The sequence below is a fragment of the Aptenodytes patagonicus genome, chromosome 4 (assembly GCF_965638725.1).
Source record: "Aptenodytes patagonicus chromosome 4, bAptPat1.pri.cur, whole genome shotgun sequence".
NCBI classification, from domain to species: domain Eukaryota; kingdom Metazoa; phylum Chordata; class Aves; order Sphenisciformes; family Spheniscidae; genus Aptenodytes; species Aptenodytes patagonicus.
In genome coordinates, this window is record NC_134952.1 from 59511871 (window position 1) to 59538621 (window position 26751).

The 26751-nt window shown below is 39.7% G+C and overlaps 1 protein-coding gene across 3 annotated transcripts in view; it reads left to right on the forward strand.

Moving 5' to 3' along the window:
• The first annotated feature begins 339 nt into the window (after nt 1-339).
• Nucleotides 340-26751, forward strand: part of SGMS2 (sphingomyelin synthase 2) — a 35945-nt gene continuing 9533 nt past the window's right edge. The window contains exon 1 of one of the 3 annotated variants that reach the window (XM_076336871.1): nt 340-367. The gene's annotated coding sequence lies outside the window, so the exon portion shown is untranslated. The other 2 variants (XM_076336869.1, XM_076336870.1) reach the window with 2 other exon arrangements.

Consider the following 26751-nt stretch of genomic DNA (forward strand, 5'->3'; position numbering starts at 1 on the left):
TAAGTCTCGGAGATTACGAGAGAGTAGCTGGAGGAAGGCCCTACCCTTCAGAGATGCTTCAAGCAGTCCCAAGCTAGCCAGGCTGTTCCTGAAGACCAGCCTCGCTAACAACGGCAGCTAGAGGCAGCGAAGGCCCTTTCCCTCCCGGCAGCGGGCCGACATCCCGCCCGCCAGAGCCACAGCCGGGCACCTGCGGGGCACGGCGGGCTGGGCTGCCTCAGGCCGCCCGCCTGCCATTGGCCTGCCGCCGCTTCCCGCCTCCTTTGAAAGCTTGAGAAGGGCGGGCGGCAGGGGCGCCTCGGCAGTTGGGCGGCAGGGCAGGGAAAGGACGGGACGGGAGCGCCGGGCTCAGAGCAGGAGGCCGCAGGTAATCCCCGGGCAGTCAAGGGACGGTGGCTTTTTTCACTCAGAGTTTTTTTTCCTCATGAGGATTGAAGGCGGGTTCAACTGACTTTAGTGAACTTCGCTGAGGTTTCTTTGCTCGCAGGTCTTCTTACAAAGTGGTAGCATTAATCAAAGTCTTCTAAGTTTGTACGCTTAGTATAGCGGTGCTTGTCTTGACAGCTTAGTGCTTTATAGTAGGTAGGATTCTTTTTCTTTGCGTGTTTATTTGGGTTCAGCTTCTACTGACTTGTTAAGGTAGGTTTGGTATCTAAGCAGCTGAACTTGTGGTTGTGCTAACTGTGATGATTTATAAATGCATTTCTGAAGATCCTAACTCCTACAATAATAGGGCAGTACTATGTACTTTTGAACTGTGATGCTTATGAAGTAATAATGGAAAAACTTGTCTTACAATTTCTTTTGTGGATTATCTTTTCATCTACTTGTTCAGTTGCCAAAAAATAGTGGCATTAATGGTGAACCTATAAGGTAAGCTTTTTCCTTGTTCTAAAACCCTTGATGATGAAAAAGAACTAGTGAATTGATTAAAATAACTAGCTGGAGATATAGAATTCACGTCATCACTGAAATGCATCTAATTCCAAAATTGCGGAACTTATTTTTGTTAGGTGTTGTTAAGTATTTAGTGAGTGTATGCTGATGAAGAATTTCTTTATGAATTGAAAATCTACATACGTTTGGCTTTAGTGTATTTTATTCTTTCATAATTGGATAGGAATAACAAATCATTCTGGAGTTACTTCATCTGTTTCAAGGTGGGAGTATCAACTAGCAACTTCACAGATAAAATAGGACTGCTGTGAGAACCAGGGTACAGAATATAATGTTAGGCCTGTATAAAAGTAGTTTGCAGGATTACCCTGATTTATATGCTACTTGAAGAAAAAGCCAGGAAGAATTATGAGGGACTATACTTATGGGGGGGGTACGGGACACTTCAGTGTAAAATACCTATATATGTCTTCATCTGCCCTTAACACAGTGGTAATAAAGCTACAAATGTGTGAACTCATTAGAATACATGTGTGCTTATTAGTTCTTCCCTATCAAATTTCTGCATAGATGTCTGTTATGGCTTGGCTATACAAGTAGGTTATTTTTTTGTACTACTGTTTACTCTGTCTATAAACTGTAAAGTCAGCTTGAACTAGAAATTCCTATATGGTTCTTGCTTCCCCCCCACAAACCCCACCTTGCAGCTTTAGTTCTGTCCCATGGCAGAACTAAGCAGGATTCTGGTGGTAGCTGCCTTTGAAAACCGCCTGGGTGTCTCTTTAGAAATAGTCAGAATTTTAATGCACAGGCTGGCTGTGTTCGTTTATAGAATTACTGTTTCCAATAATATCCCTGCTGATCTCATGAAAGGGGGGAAAAAAATAAACAGTAATGAAAAAGATGCTGGGTTTGTTCCAGCTGAAAGGAACAGTAATTTTTTTTCCTCAAAACTCTTCTTCTCTCCTCCCCCCCTCCCATCCACCTCCCTGGGAGGTGAGAGGGAATGTGACTTGTATGTTGGTCTCCCCATGGAATTTTGGATGTGTGTGAGAGGTTTCTTTTTCCTCATAAAATAAGTCATCATTCTGCAAGTCTTACGTTCTCTCCCTCATAATTCCTGTCTGAAAAGGACTTTGTGAAGTAACCTAGTTTAAAGTAATGTTCAAGAGATGCGCTGTTAATTCCTCTGCCAAGTTTTGTGACTTCACAAATATGCTGCTTGCTTGCAAAAGTTTGTTGCTATGCAAGACTTGCAAACAGTAGTTACCAAATTAGTTACAGACCACCTCCTGCAAGCTAGTCTTCATAGATGCACTTCTGAGCTCAACGGGAGCTCTGTGACCAAGTTCTACGCTTCTTCAGCAGGTCACCTGTGAGGATGGGCTTGTAGGGTTGGATGTGAAGTGTAGCCTTGAACAGTGAGGTAATGTGCTGTTATTTTTTGCTCTCTCAAATGCAGTGCTTCAAAGAATAATATTTAAAACTGAAGAAAGGACAGTGTCAGATGACTGTTGTATCTAAATAATTTAGAAAAATGCCAGTAACTTTTCCCTTCTTTCCTTTTAACCTTCCTTCCTTAAATGGCTTTTTTTATTAAAAAAAAGAGGGAGGCATCTGTCTAGCATTTGCTGTATCTATATGTATGTTTGCCTGTACAAACATTTTTTTACTCTCATTACTATTTCTACTCTTGAACTGTTACTCTGTCAGTCATTATCTTCTTTGTATAACATCTTCAAGTAAAATGCAAGTCTGCAAAGACTTGCATGTAATTAAGTGTGTGCAATTAAGCATATGTATGTCTTTGTAACCAGTTAAAAGCAAACGCCCTGCCCACGGTACCTCTATTGTTTTTTTTTCAGATTTGTTTTAAAGGGTGCATTACCCAGTTACAGGAATTGGGGGGGGGGGGGATCAGAGTGGGTAGTGAAGAATGCTGTGAGGTTCCAACAGATTTCTTTGATTCGGCTCTACAGGTGTGTATGTGCATTCACCTAGCAACAGGAACAGCAGTAGTCTAGCTGAATTGTTCATCTGGTTATAATACACTACTCGTGTTAAGCCTGCAGGAGGGAAAACCTAAAATCCTGGCATCCTGTCTATACCAGCATTCTGCCTGTTGCTATTAGAGCAGGGTAGAGTTTCCCTGTCCCACAGAACTCTGAGAGTGCAGAAAATGTTTCCACCCTGTGCTGGAATAAAGCAGATTCCCCCTTCCCTTCCCCCAAGCTTTTGTGGAAAAAACAAAGTGTGAGCAAACCAAGCAGAATAGCCAATAGCTGGGTGAAGGGGGCTTTCCAGGGATGTAACAAATACAGGGTCAGGTGCCTTCCTTGAATCCAGGGCTGTGAACCAGGCCTCCTTTCTTTCATGTGACTGCACTTGGTGCTAAAGCTGTTTGACTTTAAGGCAGGACAGGTGTATCTCAGCCAAAGTGAGTTTTGGTGTGGATGCGTTGGCACCTTCTTCCCTCTTGATCCCCCCACCAATCCCATGTTTGTTACACTGGAAGACTCCTAACAAAATCTGGCTGCTACATAATGATGGGCAACTCTTTTAAAAACAAAAGAGGGAGGAAAAAAAACCCTACCCCTCCACCCGCCAAAAAAAAACCCCAAGCAAAGCGAAGTCCGAAGACGGGTGAAACGCATGAGAAGCAGGGGGTTTCATCCTTCACTTGAGAACAGAGTTCGGGAAATTAAATCCCCCGGCAAAACCGGGAAGCCCTTCCCTGCTCAGGGCCGCGGCGCTCAGGTCTGGCCCGGCTATGGGGGTGCGGCGCAGGTCCCACCGGCGGGGACCGGGGCGGCCCCGAGCACCTGCGCAGCTGCAGGAGCCGCGCCTCTGCCACCGAGCTGGCTCCCGGGGAGGGCAACGCTTATCTCCCAACAAATATTTTATGGGTGCAGTATAGATGTCGGTATCCCGTTTTGCGAGCTAACTTAACCCTTCCCCCGCGGCAGGGGGGGGCTGAGCCGCTCCCCGAAGAGACGTATGTGGTTTGAAGAGGAGAAGGCGGCTGCGGGCACGACAGATGGGATCCGGGCAGAGGCTGCAGGCAGGGAGGGGAGGCCGGGGGGAGCCGTGGAAGGGCACCGGCATCTCTGCATCTGCCAAGACCTCGCGCACGCGGGAGGAGGTGCCATCCCCGGCGCAGTGAAGGCGGCTGGGCAGAGCCGGGAGGAGGCTTCCCCGCGCCGGGCCCGGCCGACCGGGGCGGCGGGCAGCGCGCGCGCGCGCACAGGCGCGGGTTGAGGGGGGGGGGGGGGGCAACCGGGAGGGGGCGGGCGGGGCCGCGCCGCCACCTTTAGCGGCGGGCGGGGGCTCCGTAGAGGTCCTGCCGGTTTTTCTAGCCCTGCCTCTGAATAGCAGCAGCGCCGGGGTGAGTCACTGTTTGGAAATGGAGTGGGCGGGTGTGCGTGTAAGAGAATGAATGATGTCAGGGAGGACTGTGGCTCTCGCGGCGAGCATGAGACTCGCGGTAAACACGGCGGCAGCGGCGGCCCCGAGCGAGCGCTGCCCCCGGCGCCCCCCGCCCCGGAGCCGCCCTCCAGCGGGGGAGCGCTTCCAGCTGCGGCACTGCTGAGGTAGCGCTGCGGGCAGGAAACCTCCCTGAGAAGTGTCGCCTCCGCTGACGCCCTTAGAGCCAGTCCCTTTCGCCAGGAAGAAGAGTGAGGCTGTGAGAGGAGCAAATTGCAGGGGAAGGTAGAGATTGTGGCAAACTTTCTAGCTGCTTCTGCGTGCTGCTACCTCAGTGGTGGGAGTGTCTGGCCATAAGGAACTGCAAAGCCCAAACCTAAGAGCCCTGAGGCTCCAAAAAAGACTTCCAGCTGCCTTTAGAGGAGGAACTGCAAGCAGTGCAAGCTTTTGCATATACAGCTGAGTAGGTAAGTTGGGAACAGCGCAGGTGGACTAAAAGCATGGCATACCACAGATACGCACTTAGAGAACCTTTTACAGAAGACCTGTACGTGTGAACTGGACAGAGGCTGGGAAGAGCAATCCTACACTTGCGGTCTCTTCCATTTCTAGAGTACGTATGTTTTACCTGTAAAATAGTCGTAATTTTACTCTTGAAGAGGCCCCTCTAATTAGGGAGGGCACCTGCTGTTTTGATTTCTCTTGCAAATATGTAATGCATGGAACATAGTTCGCTAGTAAAATTGTACGTTCTTGATGTGGGCAGCGTGTGCATACCACTTTGAGCAGTACCACATACTTAGTTGAACAGGAGGGGACTTCAAAATGCCTGATTTCAGCTCAGGAAGATAAAGGATTACTATAAGGATCATAATGGTGTTGTAAAGGTGTGTTGCTGTACAGTTTGGGGTTTTTTTTGTTGCTGTCTGTCTGATCCGTTGAAGCCACTCATAAACTTCCTGAAGTGCAGCAAAACTGAACTTTCTTCACTTAGTGGCAGACTACTTTTCTATTAACATTGCGTGGTTTCTAGCTTAAATTTAGCTCAAAATCCTTGTGAAAAGTAGTTAATGCATAATCTTCTGGCAGAATAAAACTCCTAGAATACAATGTAGACTAGCTGTTGTTTAGTTTAATCCATTGCTGATCTTTTTATTTGATTTTTTTTTAAGGCCTTAGAAAATCAAATGTCTATCTAAAACCACTTAACAGCTGTTAATTTATACACGGTTAATTATATAGGTGAATGGTTCCATAGAGGTATTAGCATAAACCGAGCAAGTGCATGGTATTTTCTGAGACAGCGGGCCTTGCAGGAGTTTTGGCAAGCTTCACTTTAAGTTGCATTTTTTAAACGGTTTGCCTAAAAAACAAACTGCTTTTTTGATTATATTTAATGTAGTTGCTTATGTGTATTATTGTTTGACAGGGCAGGTTTTTGGAGACTGTATAGCCTTAGATACTTTTTCTGTATGAAACCAATAACTTAGTTTTTATTTTAACCAAACTTAAATGATCTAGGGCTTAATTTACTAGAAAGATCAATGTGCTTCCATTTGTGGCTTTTCTTTCCTTTTGGATAGGATTTACATTGCTTATCAGTAAAAATTTATAATCCATGTCTGGTTTTAGAGAAACATATACTTGTGTCTCTGTCCTTCAGAAAAATATTCTTCAAGTTTACCCTGTGTAGTATGTGCAGTCACGAGGGGTATTTGGACAAATCAAAGTGGTGGTGGTGGGAAACTTCAGGTGAAATTGTAAGGTGATGACAATAGTATGTAGATAAAGGCCTCTAATGAGATTGATTTCTGTACTGTCCTTGAAGTGAACTTACACAATGGAGAAATGAGAACTTGAAGAGAGCAAAGATGGATTTTTTTTTTTTTTCCCCCCTACTCTTAGGTTGGTAATCGGAATCTAGAATGACTTTACCCCTAAATTTTAAATATTGAGCCCTGGTTGGCATGTTGATGAGCATCTATTTTTCTGGACCATAGAAGCATCTTGTGACTGTAATATTGTAAGACACAAATATGATAGGGCTTAACAATCCTGTTTTCATGAACTAGTTTTCTTCTGAATTCAAAACTTAATGGTCTAAGTAGACATCAGAAATAGTATATCATGGATGCAGTATTGCAAAAAAACTTCACATTTCCTTATCAATTAAAAAAAAAAAAAACCCCCCACACATACCTCCCTGTCTCTGGGAGCTGAATAAGAGACTTAATCTCAAGTATTTTTCATTCTAAAAACCAGAGAATTCTTTATTTACAGTGTATTAGTATACCAAATAAAAGTATGAAGACTGGAAAGTAGTGTATTGATTTTTAAGGATTAACAAAAAAAAAAATTGAAACAAGTGATGGATTTGAAAAATGAGTAGTTTTTTCTTAAGGACCAGGGAATATAAAAGAAGGTTTTTGAAGAAATGGCTCATTACAGTTAAGTCTCCTAGTATAGAAATGGACTTTGAAGATGCAGATATTTGTAACAAAATTGCATATATCTTCTGTTTGGATTTTTTTTTCTAATTTTGGTGGGCTGTTGGCCTACAGTGTTCTTTGATACTATTTGTGGAGACAATACAGATGCTGTGACATTTTATTTAGTATGGATATGGTATTGCAGTAGTCCGAACAGACGCTGGGAAGATTAATGTAACACTAGGTCCACTGTCTTCAGAGATCTCTGTCTGCTGGGAGAATTGTTTGTACCATGGACACCACTGTCCCCGAAGATGCTGCGGACACTAAGAATGTCGGGCATCCAGGCACCACTGTCCCAGCAGATGCTGAAGACCTTAAGAGCTGCTGATGGGAAAGTTTTATGTAACACAGATAGCTCTGTCTTGTCCATTCTGCACCTGTTTGAAAGATATTTCTTAACTATACTAAACCCGACTGTTTTAGTGAGGTTCCAGAACTTTAATAACCACAAGTGTCTCCCATATGAGGACACTTGCTTATGTTACCACTGTTTCTCTTCCCCAGAATAGCTCGTGTGGAGATACGTGTAATACAAACAATAAAGTACTTCTTACCAATATAGGTGGTTTTGGAAGTTTACTGTTGATATGAATTTTAATAGGACTAAACTGTATACTAAAACTAAATCAGCTTCAGGAAAACCTGTTACTTACCCTCTAGCTAACATACATGTAGTATCTGTAATACAAGGGGACTACTGTGCCTTGAGGTCATGCTTGTGGTTGCTGAGTAAAACTTCCTGCCTTACTGTGTGTTAAGTCCCTTATAAAATACGCAATATCAAGTGTAGGTCCTCTTGTTGTTTGCAGTCTGATGGCATTAAAAAAATATTGAAGTCTAGTCTGCTGTACGGATGAAGAAATTAAAATAGTTTGTCAGAGTATCTGCAGCTGTTGAGTTAATCATTGCAAATAGAATGGTTCTTAATAAAATAGTGTTCAGGTCTAAATCATCAAAATAGTTCTTGAGCACGATTACTCGGGAAAACTTCATTGTATTCACTTTGACAAGACAGTTTTATAGCAAAAAAGTACGTATTCAGTATTTAACTATTTAATTTTCCAGATAAAATACCCTTTCTCAGATATGTAACCCTACCAAAGGAGAACATCCTGTTCACTTGAAGGTACCTGAACAAAAAAGCAGGTATCTTGCTTTCACTTACCTTCCCCAGTTTGTGTAGTTAACTTGTGACTGCCATGTTTAAATTTCAAGGACATCCCACTTATTTATAAACTTCATAAACAGAAACTGAGTTGCTGCTATCAGTGGAACTGTGAGGCTTCCAAAGGGTGAGCTTTGCTGCCCCAGAAAGCAATGTCTTGTTATTTGTAGCTTGTAGAGTTAACTTCTTGCTGCTTCCTTCTGTAGTCTTCTGTTTCCTTTTCTTTATATATTCAGATTTCCTTAGGCTGAATCTTACTAAAATCCTGTGCAATGCAGTAAGCTTCACACTTAGCTTTGCAGTGTTTTTATGTATCTGTGGTTACTGATGCAAAGTGGACTAGGGTTGTACACCTGTTCTTCCTTGAGGAAAAGATGCTGAACCTCTTGGGTGCAGCACTGAATGTTTTGGAAAGTTGCATCAGCTTAACTTGGGTGATTTAAGCTGAACTGATGCAGAGCACTTCTGGAAACTTTTCTTCTTCAGAATGGCTAAATTTAAAATAAATTCATTCAGGATTATTTTTGATTTAGCAGTGTCGTGGTTTAACCTCAGTCGGCAACTGAGTACCACTCAGCCGCTCGCTCACTTCCCCCCCCCCCCCCGGCCCTGGTGGGATGGGGGAGAGAATTGGAAGAGTAGAAGTGACAAAAACTTGTGGGTTGAGATAAAAACAGTTTAATAATTGAAATAAAATAATAACAATAATAATAATAATAATGTAATACTAATAATACACAAAGCAATTGCTCACCACCCACAGACTGATACCCAGCCAGTCCCCGAGCAGCAGCCCCCCCGGCCAGCTTTCCCCAGTTTATGTACTGAGCATGACGTCACATGGTATGGAATGTCCCTTTGGCCAGTTTGGCTGTGCCCCCTCCCAGCTTTTTGTGCACCTCCAGCCTTCTCAGTCGGGAAAGCATGGGAAGCTGAAAAGTCCTTGACTAGTGTAAGCACTACCTAGCAACAACTAAAACATCGGTGTGTTATCAACATTGTTCTCATCCTAAATCCAAAACACAGCACTGTTACCAGCTACTAGGAAGAAAATTAACTCTATCCCAGCCAAAACCAGGACAAGCAGTAATCTGGAATCTTAAATGGAGTGTGTAGAGTTGAATTCAGTTTCTTAGATAAGACGTAAGCATATCATGGCTGAAACTGAATAGAAAAGTTTGGAGTACAAATAATGATTAAATGTGTATCTTCAATTACAGTAATGTTACTTTGATGGTGAAAAAGATGGACATCATGAAAGAAATCAAACAAAGCGAGCAAAACAAAATCAGGAAGCCAAATATATTTAAGCTGTTCGTTCTAATCCCCCATCTGAGAATTTACAAACTGCCTGCAGCAGTTTGTAATTGCTGGTTTTCAGAAACTCCCCAGGCAGTTGGTAATGTTCTTAATGAAATACTGTTTCAGAGGCAAGTTTGCCTGTTACTTGTCATAAACCAGTATGTCCCATGTAAAGTTATGTAACTTACTCATTTGGGAGAGATGATCTTTTTGCCTGGTGTCCCTGTTGATATCTTAGGCCCAGGTCAGTCTTGCTACTATCATAAACTCAAATGTTCCAAGAGTGAAGTTTTAAGTACTAATATGGGTTAAATCATACTAGTATGTTTGTTCAGTTTTTGTCTTTATGGAAGTTCTGATGGCATAGTGTCACTGTGAACTAGCAAAACTTACTGGAGTTTGCATTTGTAGAGTGTAATTTACAGGAGGTTTTTTTGTTTTGTTTAATCACAGATCTCTGGTGTTCATGCCTCTAATATTAGAACTTAAAGTTGGTTGGTTGGTTTGTTTTTATTTTTAAAATCTTGGTTAACTGTAAAATAAGTCGGAGTTTGTAATCCTATCAGAGTGCAGGAATCTGTCCAGCCTCAAAGAACAAGCCTCTGGCAGAGCCTGTCTAGAACCTGGATCTTTGAAGACCTAGCTTAAAGCCGTAAGCAAAAAGTAATGGTTTTCCTTTATTGAAGTGTTATTACAAGCGTTTTGGCATATGATACCTCCCCAATATATCTTTAATAGAACACTTCCATCTGTAAAAGTCCTTTATTAAGAAGTCACCTGCTCTCACTGATTATTTTTTTCTGTTGAAATATGTTTGCATTTTTTAGTTTTTCTCTTTTTAGAGTTCTTAACTCTGCTTAGCCTCCTAAGATCTTAAACTGTTGTGTGATGAGTGCTGAATGACTTCTCACAATTAGTTTCAGTTATGTGAAATGTACATAACAGTGACAAAATGTTTACTTATGTACCCACCCAAGTTCCTGCTTATGTTCACTGTAGTGCTGGACAGTTGGTTAGTGGAGCAGACCTAAATAAGGAGACAGTCTCTCCTTATTTAGGTGACATAATTTGCTAAAGAAAAACAGCAGTAGAGAAGGTCATGCCTCATAGTCGTTAATTCTGTCTTTCATATGGAGGGCACAATATAATCCTATAGTTCGTTGATAGTTCTAATACATTTCTACAGTAATTGCAGCTCATCTGATTTTTTTTTTTTTTTTGTAGTTCCCCCACATCAACCTTGTAAATGGGAAACAGCACTTGCTGTTTGTAGATGCTTTATAAGGGTGCCAAATACCACTGCCCATGTCTTGGTTTGAGACTGAACACAAGACTGTATTGAAGCAAACTGTTCCCATCACTGCTGCTGCCTCAAAAGGATATTTTAAAAACTGGAATGCTGTGTTACTGTCTTAACGGTGCTAAAAACACGCTTAATGTAAAATTCTGTTGTTTCATCCTCTGCCAGTTATTCTGGTTCAAATTAATGTATTACAATTTCAATATAAAACCAAAAGCATTTAAACTGAAATTTTGAAAGCAAATTTTTTTTTTTAATGCTGAGAGAAATTAATTGCTATGGATCTACTTTGGATTAGTTTGTACTTATTAGTTTTTCTGGTAACTTACCTATTTCAGGAGTGTATAGAAACTGTCAATATGTTGTAGCTTAAAAAGTTAACTCATGTTACTTTTAGTTCTGTGTATTAGGAGCCTGACAAAATTCCTACCAAAGCTTGTGTTTTTTCCTATTTTCATAATACTGTACTAACCTGTAAGGGTGCTATGTAAGAGTTCTTTACAGTGCCATTCTCAGAAGCATGAACTTGTCTTCATTTGATTTTGCTCTGATTTTATATACCATTTTGAGTGTGTCACTTGACAAGAGTTCCTTCCTCTCTCCTGGCATACCACCTTGGTCTTGTAGAGGCTCAAGCGCACAAAACTTGGCTCTACTTAATAAGTAACAAGGCCAACTTAAGATACTTGCTCAGCTGCAGTTACTGAAGAAGCACAGATGCTCAGTCTGCTGTGTTTTCACAGAATTGTTTTGTTTCGCTGCATATGTATACTTTGCATGCAGCTATAGGGAGTGATTTTGAAATGTTTTGGAAAAAACAAACAACTCTACTTGATGTGGAAAACATGCCAGAAAGCTAAAGGTGGTCCTCCAAAGTGAAGTTGTGTTTCTTTCTGTCCTGTGAGAAAGAGGATTGACTGAAATGGTTTGAATCCTGTATTGACTATTAAAAGTGATCATGCGCTAAAATAGAAAAACAACTCTCTTCAGTGTTTCTGTTTTCCTAGAAATGTTAACTTCCATGATGGACTTCAGTCTTGAGAGGAAGGGCTGTGGCATCCTGTTTGGCTCTGAAGCAAGAAGTATTAAAGACATTGCTTCTTCTAAGGTGCCATAGTGAACTTGGAAGTTAATATGAAGACAACTTACTGAAGAGTTGAGTGTTATGGGTTTAAACTTCTGTCCACTGCAGTGATTGTATCCTGAATTTGCAGACACTGTTTAAAATTCATTATTTTAGTAGTATTTACCACCATGAAACTGAATACTACACATGCTATATAGCTGGATGGCAAGCTCTCTCCACTGAGGATAGCTTTTTTTTGTGGTATCCATGGTCATTAGCTTCCTCTGTGCAGTTCTTAAAAAAAAAAAAAAAAAAAAAAAAAAAATAAAATTGGCTAAGCTATTTTCATATGCACAAGCAGGCATAACTATTATAAGTAGTCCTTTCTTCTGTGTAGAACAAGTAGTCTAGTAGTCTATGTAAAGTAGGGTGGAATAATGTGTATGTCTATGGTAAAAGTCAGTAACTTGCACTGACTTTTAAAAAAGTTAGAAGGATGACGGAAATACATCTCAGCTGACCAACCACAGGACAAGGCACAATGCCTGTCAAATATCAAAGCTAAAGCAGTTGGACTAAAGAAATTTTCAGCTCTAACAAAAATCTAAATAATTACACTTCTTGCTTTAAAAGTATTTTTCATTGATATGTAGTGTTTCTTTTTTTAAAAGCAGAATTCTACAGGTTGCAGGCAGTTTACACTTTCCTGTGTACACTGCTTTCTAGTCATTGGACAGTCTGAACAAGGTAAGTAGCTGCCTGGCTTAGTTTTACTCTGCAGGATGAATGTTCCCATAAACAGTTTCTGTGGGTTTTTTTTTTTCCTTAATTTGGACTTAGAGAAAGTTTATTTTAAACTCTTAAGCATCATAGGGTTTGGACTAATCTCTCTAGCTCTCTTACATTTGAGGAGCTCAGTACTGAATGACTTGAAGTTAAAATGGGACACTATTCTTCCTCAAAGGCCTGAAGTGCAGAGAAGAGTTGCGAGAAAGCAGGAGCTCTCTGTTCTATTGTATAGCATTAACGGCAAACACTAGAACTATGTTCTTTTACCTTACCCACAACTTACTTGGAGTGTGCGTGCATGTGCGCTTTCTTCGTATTCACCCTCTGCATCCTGTTGTAGTGAAATCAAACACAAAGTTTTAGCATTGCAAGCCTTTCTAGAACATGTTTAAGGCAACACAGTTTAATCAAAATTTGACTGTGATGCATGTAATATGCAGAAAAGGTTGTTGGTTATCAAAGTCTGCATTGCAATTATAAGGACAGCTACAAGAGGAGTATTGTACTTAGTTCTTTGAGCAAATTATGTGAGGCCTACTATCTTGATTAATCTTCCATAACACTCAGCTATTACAAAAATGCTTACTCTGGTTTTAATGGTTTATATTACTCAGCAGGTGTTAGACTGATATTACATAGCTTATGATTTGGTCACGCGTTGCTGAGAATGGAACATGAAAAATCTTACACGTGCATTGATAGTGATATTCTATAGTGTTTTCAATTAGAATCAGGTTACGAGCCTTCCTCCTTTCATCAAAGGGCTTGTAAACTGCAGGACATAGTATTTTTGTTGTTGTATGTTTGTAATAGTGCAGTTCAATGGAGTAACAGACAGTCTTAGTGGACAGAAAATGCATTGTTATTTAGGATGACTTTTTTGTTTTGTTGCTATTATGACTGTTTTAAAACACTCTTTTTTCCACACCTCTCATCTTGTCTTCTCATGAGTCCTATAGGTCTAGGATAGGTCATAGATAGAGTTAAAGAGCAAAGGCAGCCTCTACTTCACTTTTTTTTTTGCCAGTGCTGTGTCACTTCATAATTCCAGGTGTGTGAATTGGAAGTACATGTACATGTAGAAAACCTCTCCACTTTCTTAGTTTAGATTTTCTTGGGCATTGTTTGAACTATGAAGTGGCTGCTGCTTGTGTCTCTGCTAAATCTCACCATCTTTGACACAAACTCATCATGAGCAAAGTGTCAGACTTAGTCTGAGGGAACAGATTGAAATGCTTCACTTGAAGCAAGTCTGTTTGGGGAGTTAAAGGCACGTAGGCCAGATGTACTCATGAGTTGACCCATTCCTTAGCTCAATAGGACCTTCTTTCTGAGGAAATCAAAGCATCAAAACTGGTTAATCAGTTTTAGCCTAATGTTTAATGTGCAGCCTGATGTAACTTAAGTCTAGCCTTGTCTGAGAGGACCTTTTTGTCTGTGTTTACCTCGTAGCCAGGCAGCACCTATAGAGTGATCGCCCGTGAGGTATGTTTGCAGATAATCAAGATGTATTTCAAATAGATCTTCACATTGGTACATGTCAAACAACATACAGCCTTTTACCTAACAGTTCAGAATGGAGTTACTACTTTAGAGGAAGTATGTAGGTGTGTGAGCACCCTCTTGTCTTGTGTTATTGTGCTTCCTGTATGTGTGATGAAAAATGGTTCATATAGTTAAACTGAATAGTAACTTGTTCCCTAGTTTTTTGGCTTGGTTTTGGTGGTTTTTTTAAATTGTCTGCTGTGAAGTCTGCACTTTAGCTCAAATGTTGAGGGTTAGTGGAAACTTGAGTTCTTTCTGGAAAGTGTCTCACTATGTGTGTTTGAATATTGAGTGTTCTGGTATCTGAACATGCTTAAGAAATTTTACTGTGAATTCTGACTGTGGACACTTCAGGTGACTGCCCTGACTGATTCCTTGCAGAGTAAGAGATCACAGCTTGTGCCATCATAGGGCTTGTGCTGTTGCCCCATAAAAGCAGAGTTGAATAGGTCTCAACTCTGTCCAAATCTGTTTCCTAAATCTTACTGTCAGACATGAGGAAACTTTGGGAAGCCGAGAGCTTTTTCTGAATAGACCTCTTTAGACTAGGATAGTTAATTACTCTGTTGGAATTGAACTATTTCAGAGTTGAAGATGATAGAACTTTTTTGAGTGTATGCTTTAGTATAGCTATCCTAGGAATGTAGTAAGAAATATTTTTGGCTTTGGAAGATGTCTTTACTCAAAAGATGTGACACTCCTTTTCTGCTTATGACCCACACATCTGAGTATTCAATACTTAAGGCCGGTCACAATATGCATTGTTTTAAATAAAAGGAAATCAGGTTTGCTCAGAGGCTGGATGTGATTTTTGGGCTGACTTGTTTCCCAGTCTTTGCTGGAATGCTGACACTACTATGTAGAAAACCTGTTTCTTGTGTGTTTGTCTTGAGCGAGATACTGAATGATGGGAACTCATCTGGGAAGTTCTAGGAAGGGATAATATATCTGCTGTAGGGCATAGATCCTGCTTTCTGAAGGACTTAAACTACAAAATTCTAAATCAATTTGTATCTTATGCCAGAGCAGCATTTTGCATTCCTTGTGGTGTAAAGACTTTTTTAGACAGTTTCCTTAATATTGTGCACATATGAAAAAAGTTTAAAAGAGCTTCTGGTTATTTAAAAAAAAAAAATCCAACAGAAGACGACTTTGACTTCTTAAAAGTCAAAGTATTAGGAGGGGGAAAAAATAGATAAATTCCTTCTTTTATTTTAAAAAACAAAACAACAAAAACCACCCAATACATGGGTAACTTGTGATCCACTATCTTTGTTTATACAGATATACAATAGAGATAACTGCACTTCATGCAGTTAAATAACATTAACATTGACCTGTAATATGAGTTAAAATTGCGTGGCCTAGGCTGTTTGCATGAACTATCTCTAATTATTACTGCTGCACTGAGGGGAGTGGAGCAGCTTAACATGGGATGGAATTGGCTTGTATCCCAGCTTGACTTCTGCTTCCAGCTAAATAAAAGATGCCCTTCTGGGTGGCAGCTTGTATGGCAAGTCCTGAACCAGCCCCATGTTTGTATCGTGTCTTGATAAAGCAGTGTTAAGAGATTGCATGATCTGGGATTAGTGTAGAATGTTTCAGGCCATCTTCTTGGGCTGCCCCAGCTGTCATTAACAACTTAGTACCACTCAGATGTTAGTGTTGTAGCCTAATGTATGTGGGTCTTTTGTTTTCTTCCTAATTGGTTTGCATTAGTCTGGAGGGCTTTTGTCTCTCTCCTTTGCAGTCCTGTAATTGCTACTGTGGAGGTGTTTCTTATTATACAATATCTGTCATGTGCAGCAGCTGGTATTCATATATTTAATATTGTCCTTGTTATATTGTGAGGTAAAGTGTTATCTTCTGTGCTTCAGTTATGCAGCTATGAAATTGTGAAGTTACCTACTTTTTAAAGTAGTGACTATCAAGTGAAATTGGCATGGTTGGCCTTCTAGATTAAGTGCCTATGAGAGTTCCCTTCATGCCCTTTGCTGTCTCTCTAGAATAGATGTGAGTTCTTAGGGTGTTATTGGCACCGCTGATAACTGGATGCACTGTCCTGCTCCTGGCGAGGAGAGTAGTTAAGAGCAGAGGCATGTGCAATGGCTCTAGCTGTGAAATGGCCATGCAGCAGCAGTTCCTGGAACAGCTGATTTTAGCAGAGGCTAGATTCTGCAAGCCCTTGTGCTGGCTTGTGTTTAGCTAGGTAGGTACCTTAACATGTGGCCTGGATTGCTGTAGTACTATGTTGATGAAAGCTCTTGAAAGCCAAGCCACTGTAGTGTCTAGCTTTCAAGTTCTGCTCTAGACAATAATTCTCTCAGATTATGTCAACTTGTCCTAAAGTTAGAAGGTTACTTCTGAAGCCAGTACGTGAACTGTCCTTGCTGATACATGCAAATCTCTTTGGGCATAACTGGTATTTTTGAGGAAGACTCATGCAGGAGCACAGCAGAAAACAGCAATGTTTAATCAGGTGTCCTTCTTCATAAGAAGATACTAGTTGGTAGACCAGAATAATTGTTTTTACTGTGCCGTAATTTTGCTGAGTTCTGCATTCTCTTCCTTTAAAACCGATTACACTATTTCCAGTTGAACACTTAGTTCTTTCCTTACACTTTTGTAATTGATCACGTGGAATTAGTTGATTCACCACTTATTTACTGTACGCCATGGTTACTTAGCACACATTCACAACATCACTGGTCTTGGTGAGTCTAGAGATGAGACTAGCTTTATTCTCTTAATCAGTTTTGTTGTCTGCAGTTCTGGCTGCTGCAGTGTGTTTTGGAGGAACAGTTTATAGAATCTGTTTGTCACCTGGCAGTTACAGTCTTTCCGTATTTCAGCTAGTCTATGTGACACCTCTTTGTCCTCCCTTTCCTCTCCCAAATCAGTGTATATATAGATGTCTGGCTGGACATGGGATAAGAATGCTTTAAAATGCTTTTTGAATAACTTTTATAAAATGCTTTCTGCTAGAAAGAAGTTTTAGAGCTCTAGGACCTCACATGAAAATATGACCAAGAACTATTAAATAAATTTGGAAATAACTTTTTTCAAATGTCCTTTCTGAAACATCTTGTTTGATCATACATTCTGTTCTGTGTGTGTGTGTGTCCCAGTTTCTCGTGAACAGTAAGACAAATGTCAGAACTGGACTTGAGTTCCAGCTTGTGTTTTTTATTGTGGAAATAGTATCTTGACTCAAAATTTAAAGCAATAGTAGTGTTACTGTTCAAGTCTTTAAACAAAGAAATGGAAAATAAACAATGTTCGGCTGCAGCACACTGCAACTGATAAAAATGCCATTTAGCAGACAGTTTGATTGGCCAGCTTGTATTTCCACCTCACATTCATGCTTGATTAGTTTGAGTGGTCGTTTACTTTCCTATATTCCTAAAGATAACAGGTTCAATGATGACTAGAAGCCTCCCTTGGGCATAACAGGTAGCTTACAGAGTGGAAGTTGCTACCTGAGGTATGTGGTACAGTGTGTTATAAAAGCATTCTATGTAGATTCAGAGTAATGTCAGTACTTTCACACCAGATTTTACCAATTGGCAGGGTAGATCCGTATAACTCCAATGATTAGTTTATTAATTTAATTTGTACCTTTTTAGTCATGTTGTAGATGTTACAAAGCAGTTGTCTAATGCTACAATGAGAGAATCTAATGATGGCTTTTCTAGGAGCAATGCTGAAGATGGTAATTGGCTGTTTTCTTGCAGGAATAGTTTTAATCTTGTAGTTTTAGTAAATGAGAATTTGGGATAAGCATCACCAACTTTGTTCTTTAAATCCTTTTTAAAAGCTTTAAAAAAGCAATAAACTTCTCAAACTATTAGGTGAGAAGGGGAAGGAAAATAAATGAAAGGATTGTTGTGAATGGTAAAAGCCTCTATGCTGAGCCTCATGAGAAGCTTGGCATAAAAAGATTTCGTTATTGCAGTGATGTTCAATGCAGGGTTGTTAAATGCTAGAGGATAGAAAATATTTCTTACCAAAGGCAGGGAATAATGAGAGGTTTGAATTATTTTGGAGATGTTTAGTTAAGTACTTGGGTAAATAGTAGCTCTGCGAGGGGCAGTAAATACAATTAATAGTATTCTCGGCCTCTTCTGACTAGGGTGAGGCTCAAATGGAGATAGCAAAATGTCTGGAAAAGGTATTACAGAAAGAATTTGGGTGATACTTGTAATTATTTTCTACTGCTGTCCCACTGTTACCATCCTCTTGAAACTTTATTTAACGATGATACCCAGTGTTGTGGTGAGATAGTGTGCCAGGCAGGAGAAGCGAGAATTCTAAGGAAATGTGTGTTCTGTTTGTCAATCTGTGGCAGAAACAAAAATGAAGGAAGTGGTGAAGTGCATAGTACTTAAGTGTTTAGTGTTTAAAGCTGAACAGTGTCTTCTTCCCTGACTAATTACATAATATAAAAAGGAAATGTTTTTTTTCTTGTCAGTATCACGTGGAAAGTATTTTCTTCTATTAATAGGAAATCTTGAGCTAATGGAACACTTGAACAAGTTTAAGGAAGACCATGGGACTGCATTGGGAGCTTAGGTTGTGATGACTTTTTTGAACAGTTTTAACTGTGTAGTGCTTAAACTTGATGGGTAGAATTTCAGTGAAAAACCCAGTTACATATAGGAAACTTGATATAATTTTGGTTATTGCAAACTGGAAGCTCGAATAATATATTATGAAAGGATTCAGTGCTGTTCTAATCCCCTACATAAACATCTGTGTGGGTTGATCGTGGTAGTCACTGAAATTGCTCCGTAGTCTTAACTTCTTGGTGTTAAAATTAAACTTACCTGGTTTTACTTCTGAAAGTGTGGCATGAAAAGCTGCAAAAAAGAAGTGAGAGGGAAACAAACATTCAGTGTGTGAGCTGGACATAGATTTGGATGTCTGAGCCTATGAACAAACAGCTTGAAAAAGAGGTCTGAGTATTCCCATCTCTATTTTACTGGGGGTGTTGGTTGTGATGTGAGAACCTTATGCTGTTGCTGCTTGGTGGTAGGTGGGGTTAGGAACTGGTAGTTGTGGCAAGAAGGTAGAGGGGAAGACCAAAATAGAGAGCAGTTCATGTTTCATGGTCAGTTCCAGCCAACCTGTGTGTTTACCGTCAATGACAGAGGATGTGTTGTGTCTGTATCATCCCTCTTAACTAATATTCATGAAGCTTTCCAGGCAGCTAAGTCAGAGTTGAGCAAGCTGAAAACTATCTAGGAGTTTTTTGGGGGAAAGAGGAGAAGGTGTTCAGTGACTTGTTCCCGGCTTGTTTGACAGTGTGTAGTGTGCTAGATTTTTAGCGTTGGCACAGAGGGTAAAACATTGATCAGGATACATATGCAGGATACCATAAGATAAGGGGGGAGAGGGGGGGAAGGAGATATTAGTGTTTCTGAAAAGGGATGTTTTCATTGCTTGAGCCTCTGAACACAGCCAAGTGTTGTTCCTATGTAGAGATCCATCATTTGTAATGTGCCAATCAAACTGAGGGTTATGTGAAACTAGCTTATAGTATGATACTAATCAATTTTAAATATGCCCTGTCCTAAGAATTCATGTGGTGTCTTTCTGCTATCACTAGATGAGGATTACAATTAACGGTCATCTCTTTAATGTCATATGCCTTGCAAGGACTAATGTCTGTATTAGACTTCGGTTAAATGTGAGTTACGAGGTATGAACCTCGTGTATACTTCAGTGCTAAAATAGCTTTTATCTGGGTTGTACAACTTGTGCATGTATTTCTTACTTATTACCTGCTAATGTTGTAAAATACTCTGCAGATTTAAGCAATTATTGTCCTCTCACTTTAAACTTTTAAGAAGAGTGTTCTTACCGATGCAGGAAATGTTCAAGAATGTTCTCATAAATGTGACCTCTTATTTTGGAGTTGTCACTGCTGCTTTTTGGGGGTAGCACAGGGGAAAAATTTGACAGGCATTATCTTCTTAATAATTACCCAAATATTTTTAGGGTGTATCACTGATAAATTTACTCTAAGTATGTGACTTCCTCTTCTAGCTGCCTGATGGCTGATAAGCTGTAGCAGAGTCACTTTAAAGTACACATTAGTCACTGTGATTCCTCACTGCCCTGTACTGAGAGTGGTGACTAATCTCTGGGTCTCACTTTCCATTATGAAGTGCAACCTTTACCCATGGTAACTACGTGGAGGATTTCACAAAACAGTCTAAAACATTCCTGCCTTCTGTGCCAGGCCCCCCCACCCCACAGCCAGTAGTCTGCAACTTCTGTGTGAGCTAGAAGGGATGTGGGGCATCAGGTGTGCTGCTAGGCTCCTAACAAATCTTTAAACCTTGCTGTGTCTTTGAGAAGAATCTTGTTTTGGATAGTGGTTCTTCAACAGTGTCTGCAAAACTATAGCAGAATGAAAGCAATTAGCAGCAAGAAGCCTGAGACACTCAGACAGCAAACTACATAAAAGCCTGATGATCCAGAGGTTTCTTTTGGCACTCTTTCGGAATTACTTTGCCTGATAAGACTGAGGTAGTACAGTGACTTCCACTCTTTGTAGAATGTTTATAATAGTCATTTTTAATGAACGGAAAAAAGGACATATGCCCAACACTTCTTTGCAATGTTACAAAGTATGCAGTGATAGAGGACCTTTTTTGCCTTTATTCAAAAGCGCCTGATTCAGAGCTTAAGTATCAATTCAGGTTAGCAGGCTTTTCTGTCCAGATCTGAAATATTGAAACAGGCTCATTTTGGAGAGGATGGATTAAGTAGGAAAAAGACTGTTCTTAATCTCATTTTTCTGGAGTGAAGAAATTGTGAGGGAGTCTTTAGCCTCTTGGAAAAAGGTCAATATTTCTTTTGGCTCTGTTAAAAAGGGATTTAGCTTTGTGCATTGGCAGTGAAGGCAGCCAACGCTATCCTGAGCTGTATTTAATAGGAGTGTAGCCAGTATTTATGGGGAAGTGATTATTCCTGTCTGCTCAGTACTACTTAGCTGTATCTAGAATACTGTGTCTGGTTTTGGGTCTTTGGTCCAGGAAAAACATAAACTGGAAGCAAGCCCAGCGGAGGGACCATCAGGGTGGTCAGGAGGCTGGAGCACAGGCCCTGTGAGGGGAGGCTGGGGGAGCTGGGTTGCTTCAGCCTGAAGAAAAGTTGTCTCAGGGGGGCCTAACAGCAGCCCCTTCATACCTACAAGGAGGTCATCAGGAACATCAGGGCCAGGCTCTTCACAGTGGTGGGAGGATGAGACACAAGGGGCATAATTTGCAATAAGAAGTAGATACAAAAAAAAAAAGTAGATTACGGAAAAAAACGCCAACCTTTCACTGTGGGAATAACCATACTGTGGATCAGGCTGCCTGGAGAGGTTGTGCATCTTTGGAGGTGTTAAAAGTACAGCTGGATGAAGCACTGAGCAACGTAATCTGAGGTCATAGCTAATCCTGGCTAGAGGCCTCCTGAGGTTTCTTCTAACCTGAATTATTCTGTTTGCACTTCTGATTCTACAGATATGATTCTGACCATTCTCAAAACCTTTGTTTTAGGAAAGACTGTTAACCTGTAAATAAAACTGTCTTTGTTTATGCCATATACATGTGGATTATTGCCAGAATGAGCTACACCACACTAAAAAATAACAAATAATTGCCATTTAACAGGTATCTTTTAAGAACCAAGGTCACAATAAGGGTAAATAACTGGGAGGAAAATCTAAGCCTGTCATGGTGTCAGGATACGAAGCACCTTTAAAGGACATCAGACTCTTGGTTACCAAATATGATCCTCTGGAGTGTGGGGACCAAATAGTTGGAGAGTCTGAAGATGCCTTCATACGATTAAGGAAAACCTACTCAGCAGTGTTCACAATGATAAAAGAGCTCAAAGATACTTTTTTTTTTTTTTCTTGCTTAGGTAGTCATTGGGGTCCTGGTGAGTGTTCTTAAAAAAATTTACATATTATTTATAATTACATATCTACACATGTGGGTATGAATATTTTTTGTGCTTTTTGGGACATACTGTTTCAGAAACCTGGCACTGCTGTGGAATACATTGAATACTAAATGCCAGGAAAATGGAAACTAATATCCTTCTTAATATTAAGAGGTGTGAAGAAACAGAATTCCACAGAACTGGTAAAAATTGGATTGTACAAATAGATAACCAGTAATCTTGAAGCTTTTCCCTTCTATCTAGGTAAGTATAGGGATTTAGTCCTTAAAAAACAGCTTCTGTTGGTACATTAGTAATCCTAAATGAGAGAATTACTCCCTCTACCTCTTGAGAGTGATTTTGTATCTGCTCTATTTCTACTACTGAAAAGAATTTTATACAGGGTAAGTAGTTAATACTTTTTATAAAAGTTGAAATTTATTGCAAGTGACAATATGATGACAATCAATTCTGAGAGCACTTGAACGAATGGTACTTCTGTAATACAGTTTTATCTTACTTGCACTTCTTTAGCATCACAGCAAGAAATGTGTTGGCAGCCTATTAGAGAATGTAGATCAACTTGTAACTTTTAGAAAAACTGCAATTCACTTCGTGCATGTATTTATATATTGTAGGCATAAACATTGTACAGCTGAAAGATGAACATAGCTCTGAAAATATTTTTACTGTAGGGAAATAGAAATAATAAGCAAACCTATTAAACTCAGTCCTGTTTCTGCATACCTAAATGTACTTTGCTCAGCTCTGGTTTAGCAGTTTTTTGGTGTTTTGTGGTTTTCTTTTTTTTTAATGGTCTACATGCTGTGAGGCATACATATAGCATGGAAGAAGGGATATATAAAAACAGAGACCTGGAATGCTTTTAAAAATTAAAAGACAAATCCCAGAAAGCCAGTTTTTATTCATTGCTGTCAAGGTAGCAGAGGCTACCCATCTTCTTCTAGTTCTGGTCCTATAGGTAGTCCTAAAAATTTGACTGAAGAAAATACAAACTAGCTAACAGTTGTTTCCTGCTAATTGTGATATATATAACAATATGATACTATAACTTTCTCTCATGTTACCTCCAATTGTGTAATTTTTTCTGTAGTACTTTATTTGCAGACCCTTTTTCTGCAACTACCAAATACAAGAATAGATTACAGCTATATCAAATGTTTGAGCCAACCTTAACAAAAGTGAATGAGGTTTAAAAGTACTACTGCCTAGAAACCTTTTCCATCTTGTGTATGAGTGTGTAGCTTTCCTTAATATCAGAGTAGATCAGTCTTACTGTTTTGGATGCTCTTGTTCCAATAGTATTGTTCATATTTGGAACAGCAGGTTAAGAACTGCTTATTTGGAAGGCCTGTGCAAATTGTCACTATTCATTCCTTGATAAATTATAGAAGTTAAAATATTTTGAGAAGTGTTACAGAAGTTCCAAATACCGGATAAGAAACACCAATTGTGAGCTAACTTTATGTGAAAATGACCTTTATGTGAAAATCAGATGACTAACAAGCTAAATAAAACTGCTTGTTATTCCTAAGTTCTAGCATAAAGAGCCAAATGTAGACGTGCTTTCTTACACTTGTCTCAAAGCTGTACCCCCAGTCAACTATTTTCTTTTGAATGACAGTCAAATGGGGGTGCAGAAAACTAAAGGAGCTATTTGCATGGGAGCAAGTAGAAGCTCAGGATAAACAGGTAGGACCTCTGCTCTTTTTGCATCTTTTTCACTCTTAAGATTTTCCTTGAACTATGTTTCTTGTGGCAATTACGACTTCTGCTGTAATATTGATGGTTAAGAAGCTCTGCTCCTTGATGAGGGTATGTGTCTATTTTTAGAAGGTATTGAAGTGGTTCCGAAAAGAAAACTTGTTCCTAAAACCTGGGTGTATCCCTTACAGGAATTTTATTTATCCTTTTGGGTTGCTTGGCCAATTTTGTGTGAGTCCTTGAGACTCCCTCAGTGGATATTCCATAGCTTAGAGCAATTTGGTTTGATTTTTCAGACCCTAGATGTTGGCAAGATGGCCAGGTCTGAGCATTGCTGCCTGGTTACTGAAGAAGTCTAAGGCCTGCTACTAGGCAGTTTATGGACATCTCCTATTTTTGATATGGGGGCACTCCAGGTTTGACAAAAGAAGCAATAGGATATTTTACCTAAATTAACATAAGGACAACATGGAAGCTAAAAGGAACACACCCCTCACGAGGACTTGGATGGATATGTGAATTGGGGACAGGAAGTTGGCAGAAAAAACTGTATTTCTGGGGAGTTCCTTTTACAGCCTGCAGCAGAGGATGATTAGGCTGTTGGCTTCTCTGGCCAGTCAGATTGGCAGCAAGGGGCTGAAAGCTTCAAGCAGAGTGTTTTTGTCTTTTTCATAAATAGAGTTTCTGCTTTCTTTTAGAATATGGGAGAAACAGGTTGAAAAGGTACTATAAAGGAAAGCCTTTATGTTCTTACAGATCACTGATCAGATGATAAATAGCACCTTGAACTATCAATGTAAACAAAGGTTTGACCACAGTATGCACTCTGCTTGAAATAATCTTGATGAGCCATCAGAAATGGTAGATCAATATGCCTTACAATCCATTTAAAAGTATCAGGAAGGAACACAACTTTTTTCCTGCAAAGCTGTAGGTATAATTGCTTTGCTTAATAAGTTAATAAAAAAACCTGAGTGCCACTCTACTTTTAGGTTGTTAGGTTATTGTTCATCTGTAGTTCAGATGCTCTTTGATCTTTAAGGCTTACTTGGATGTCATAAAATATCTGAAAAAAGTCTTCCTTTTACTTACGTTACTAGTGGTGTTAGGTATTTGTGGGGAAGAGAAGTAAATAAGGTTGCTGCTTACTGTGATGCTGTCTGTTCTTCAGTAAATGCATAATTCTAAAAATGCTTCAACTGCACAGGATATGAAATGTATCAAGTTTTGCTTGCTGATCTCTACATCAGTGACTTAAGTATAACATCATGTTGAGAAGAAGGGTCTTGACTTAGGTGAGTGCTAGGTAGACTTGTGTTCCAAAACTTAAGCAATTAGACAGATTCAGATTTTTTTCTATGCTGTCACTTAAGCGTTCTGTCATATGCTTATCTTTAGTAGACAGAGGGAATAGAAGAATGTGTGTGTTAAGAAAAGGACTTGTGAAAGTTGAAATGTTGCTCTACTAGAGTTTTAAGTAAGGCTGTTGCTTTTGCAGCTGCTCTAAAAGAATATTCTTAGTTGTAGGAAGCATCAGAGGGGTTGTTGCCTGGCTGCTGGGATAAACATCCCCTTCTATTAGTGAAGCAGAGTTTATGGTCTGATTAATGAGAGGGAGAAAAAGCATCTGAAATCACCACTTGTTTTCTCGGGTGTTGGGTTTTTTGGGGGGTGGAGAGTTGTTGTTCGGGTGTTGTATGTGTGTTTCAGTTTTCATACGCTTGTTGACTAGGGATTTAGAAAAGGTCAACCAATGACAGTGGATTTCAGAAACACTGCTGAGAGGTTAATTTAGAAATGCTTCTTGACTGTTTCAGTATTATTTGTATGAATCTCACATATTTGTGATTGGAACCTTTACCTCTTCTCTCTTTCAGCAGTAAGAGCAGCAGCTAGGAAATTGGTGGGATTTACATGCTGACCTTGTTAAATGTCTTCTCTATTTGGGTGGGTGAGGGGGGAGGGACCAAAACACAAACATCCAACTTCCCAGGCTGTTTTGGTTTTAGATTGTCCTTGCTATCAAGACATCAGTTACTGGACAGGTTTTTTCCACAGCAGGTTATTTTCTCTTAAGCCAAGTTCTGTGATGTACAGTTAGGGAGACTGGCAACTCTAGTTTCCATCATGATGACTCAATTGTACATATAGCATGGCAAACTGTGGCTGCCTGTGTTGGCATGCAGAGACTTGAGGTGGTGGTAGTGTTCAACTTCTCTTAGAGGAACAATTAAAAAAAAAAAAGAATTATATTTTGCTGGTAGATAGTTTTATCATATACGAAGTGTTCACTACTTTTGTCATAGAGCTGAAGAGAGGAGTAAGAATAGGTACATCACAACTACGATAAGTGGTTTCACAGAACTTTAAAGGCAGGGGGAAGAATGGCCTTTGTTTTGACTAGAGCAATATCAGTTCTGTATAGGTGAACGGCATTCTTTTCTCTTTGTAGAAAATGTTGTTATAAAACGTATGCTCTTACCTAATTTTTTATCTAATGAGATTTTACTGAATTGACAAATGTAGCCTGAAATAAGTCCTGTGTGATAATGAATCTTGCTATATGTTTCTGTTAAAAAAAAAAAAAAAATTAGACATATTTTTAAGTAATTAAAGGCCAAACACAGATCCATTTGTAGTCTGTTCTACATACAGGCTACCATAACTAAGAATCTAATCCAGAGGTGTATTTCTCAGTTCTCTGAAATTTCAGACGTTATTTAGTGGGTACTTCAGTAGCTGTGTAGACACCTTTTTTACTGTTTTGGTTGAAATACTCATTTAGATTCAAGAAAATTTTAATGGAGCTATCCACTGAGTAGATTTTCTAGATGAATCTAAATTACTTTATGCCTTACAAAATCAAATCCTGTAGTGCCCTTCTGTTTTCTGTCCTATCACCTGGACTAACGAGATTACCTGATCTATATGGACAAACCATGTTAATATCTGTAGCAACCCTAGGGTCAAAAAGGAGATATTTTGTATGGAATGCCCCTAAGCAATAAAATTTAATATTGTTGCAAACATGGATTAGTCTTAATTCTGACAACTGATAAAGCAAGTGCTGTCGTGATCATTAAAGTCTGTGGATATTAGGCTTTTT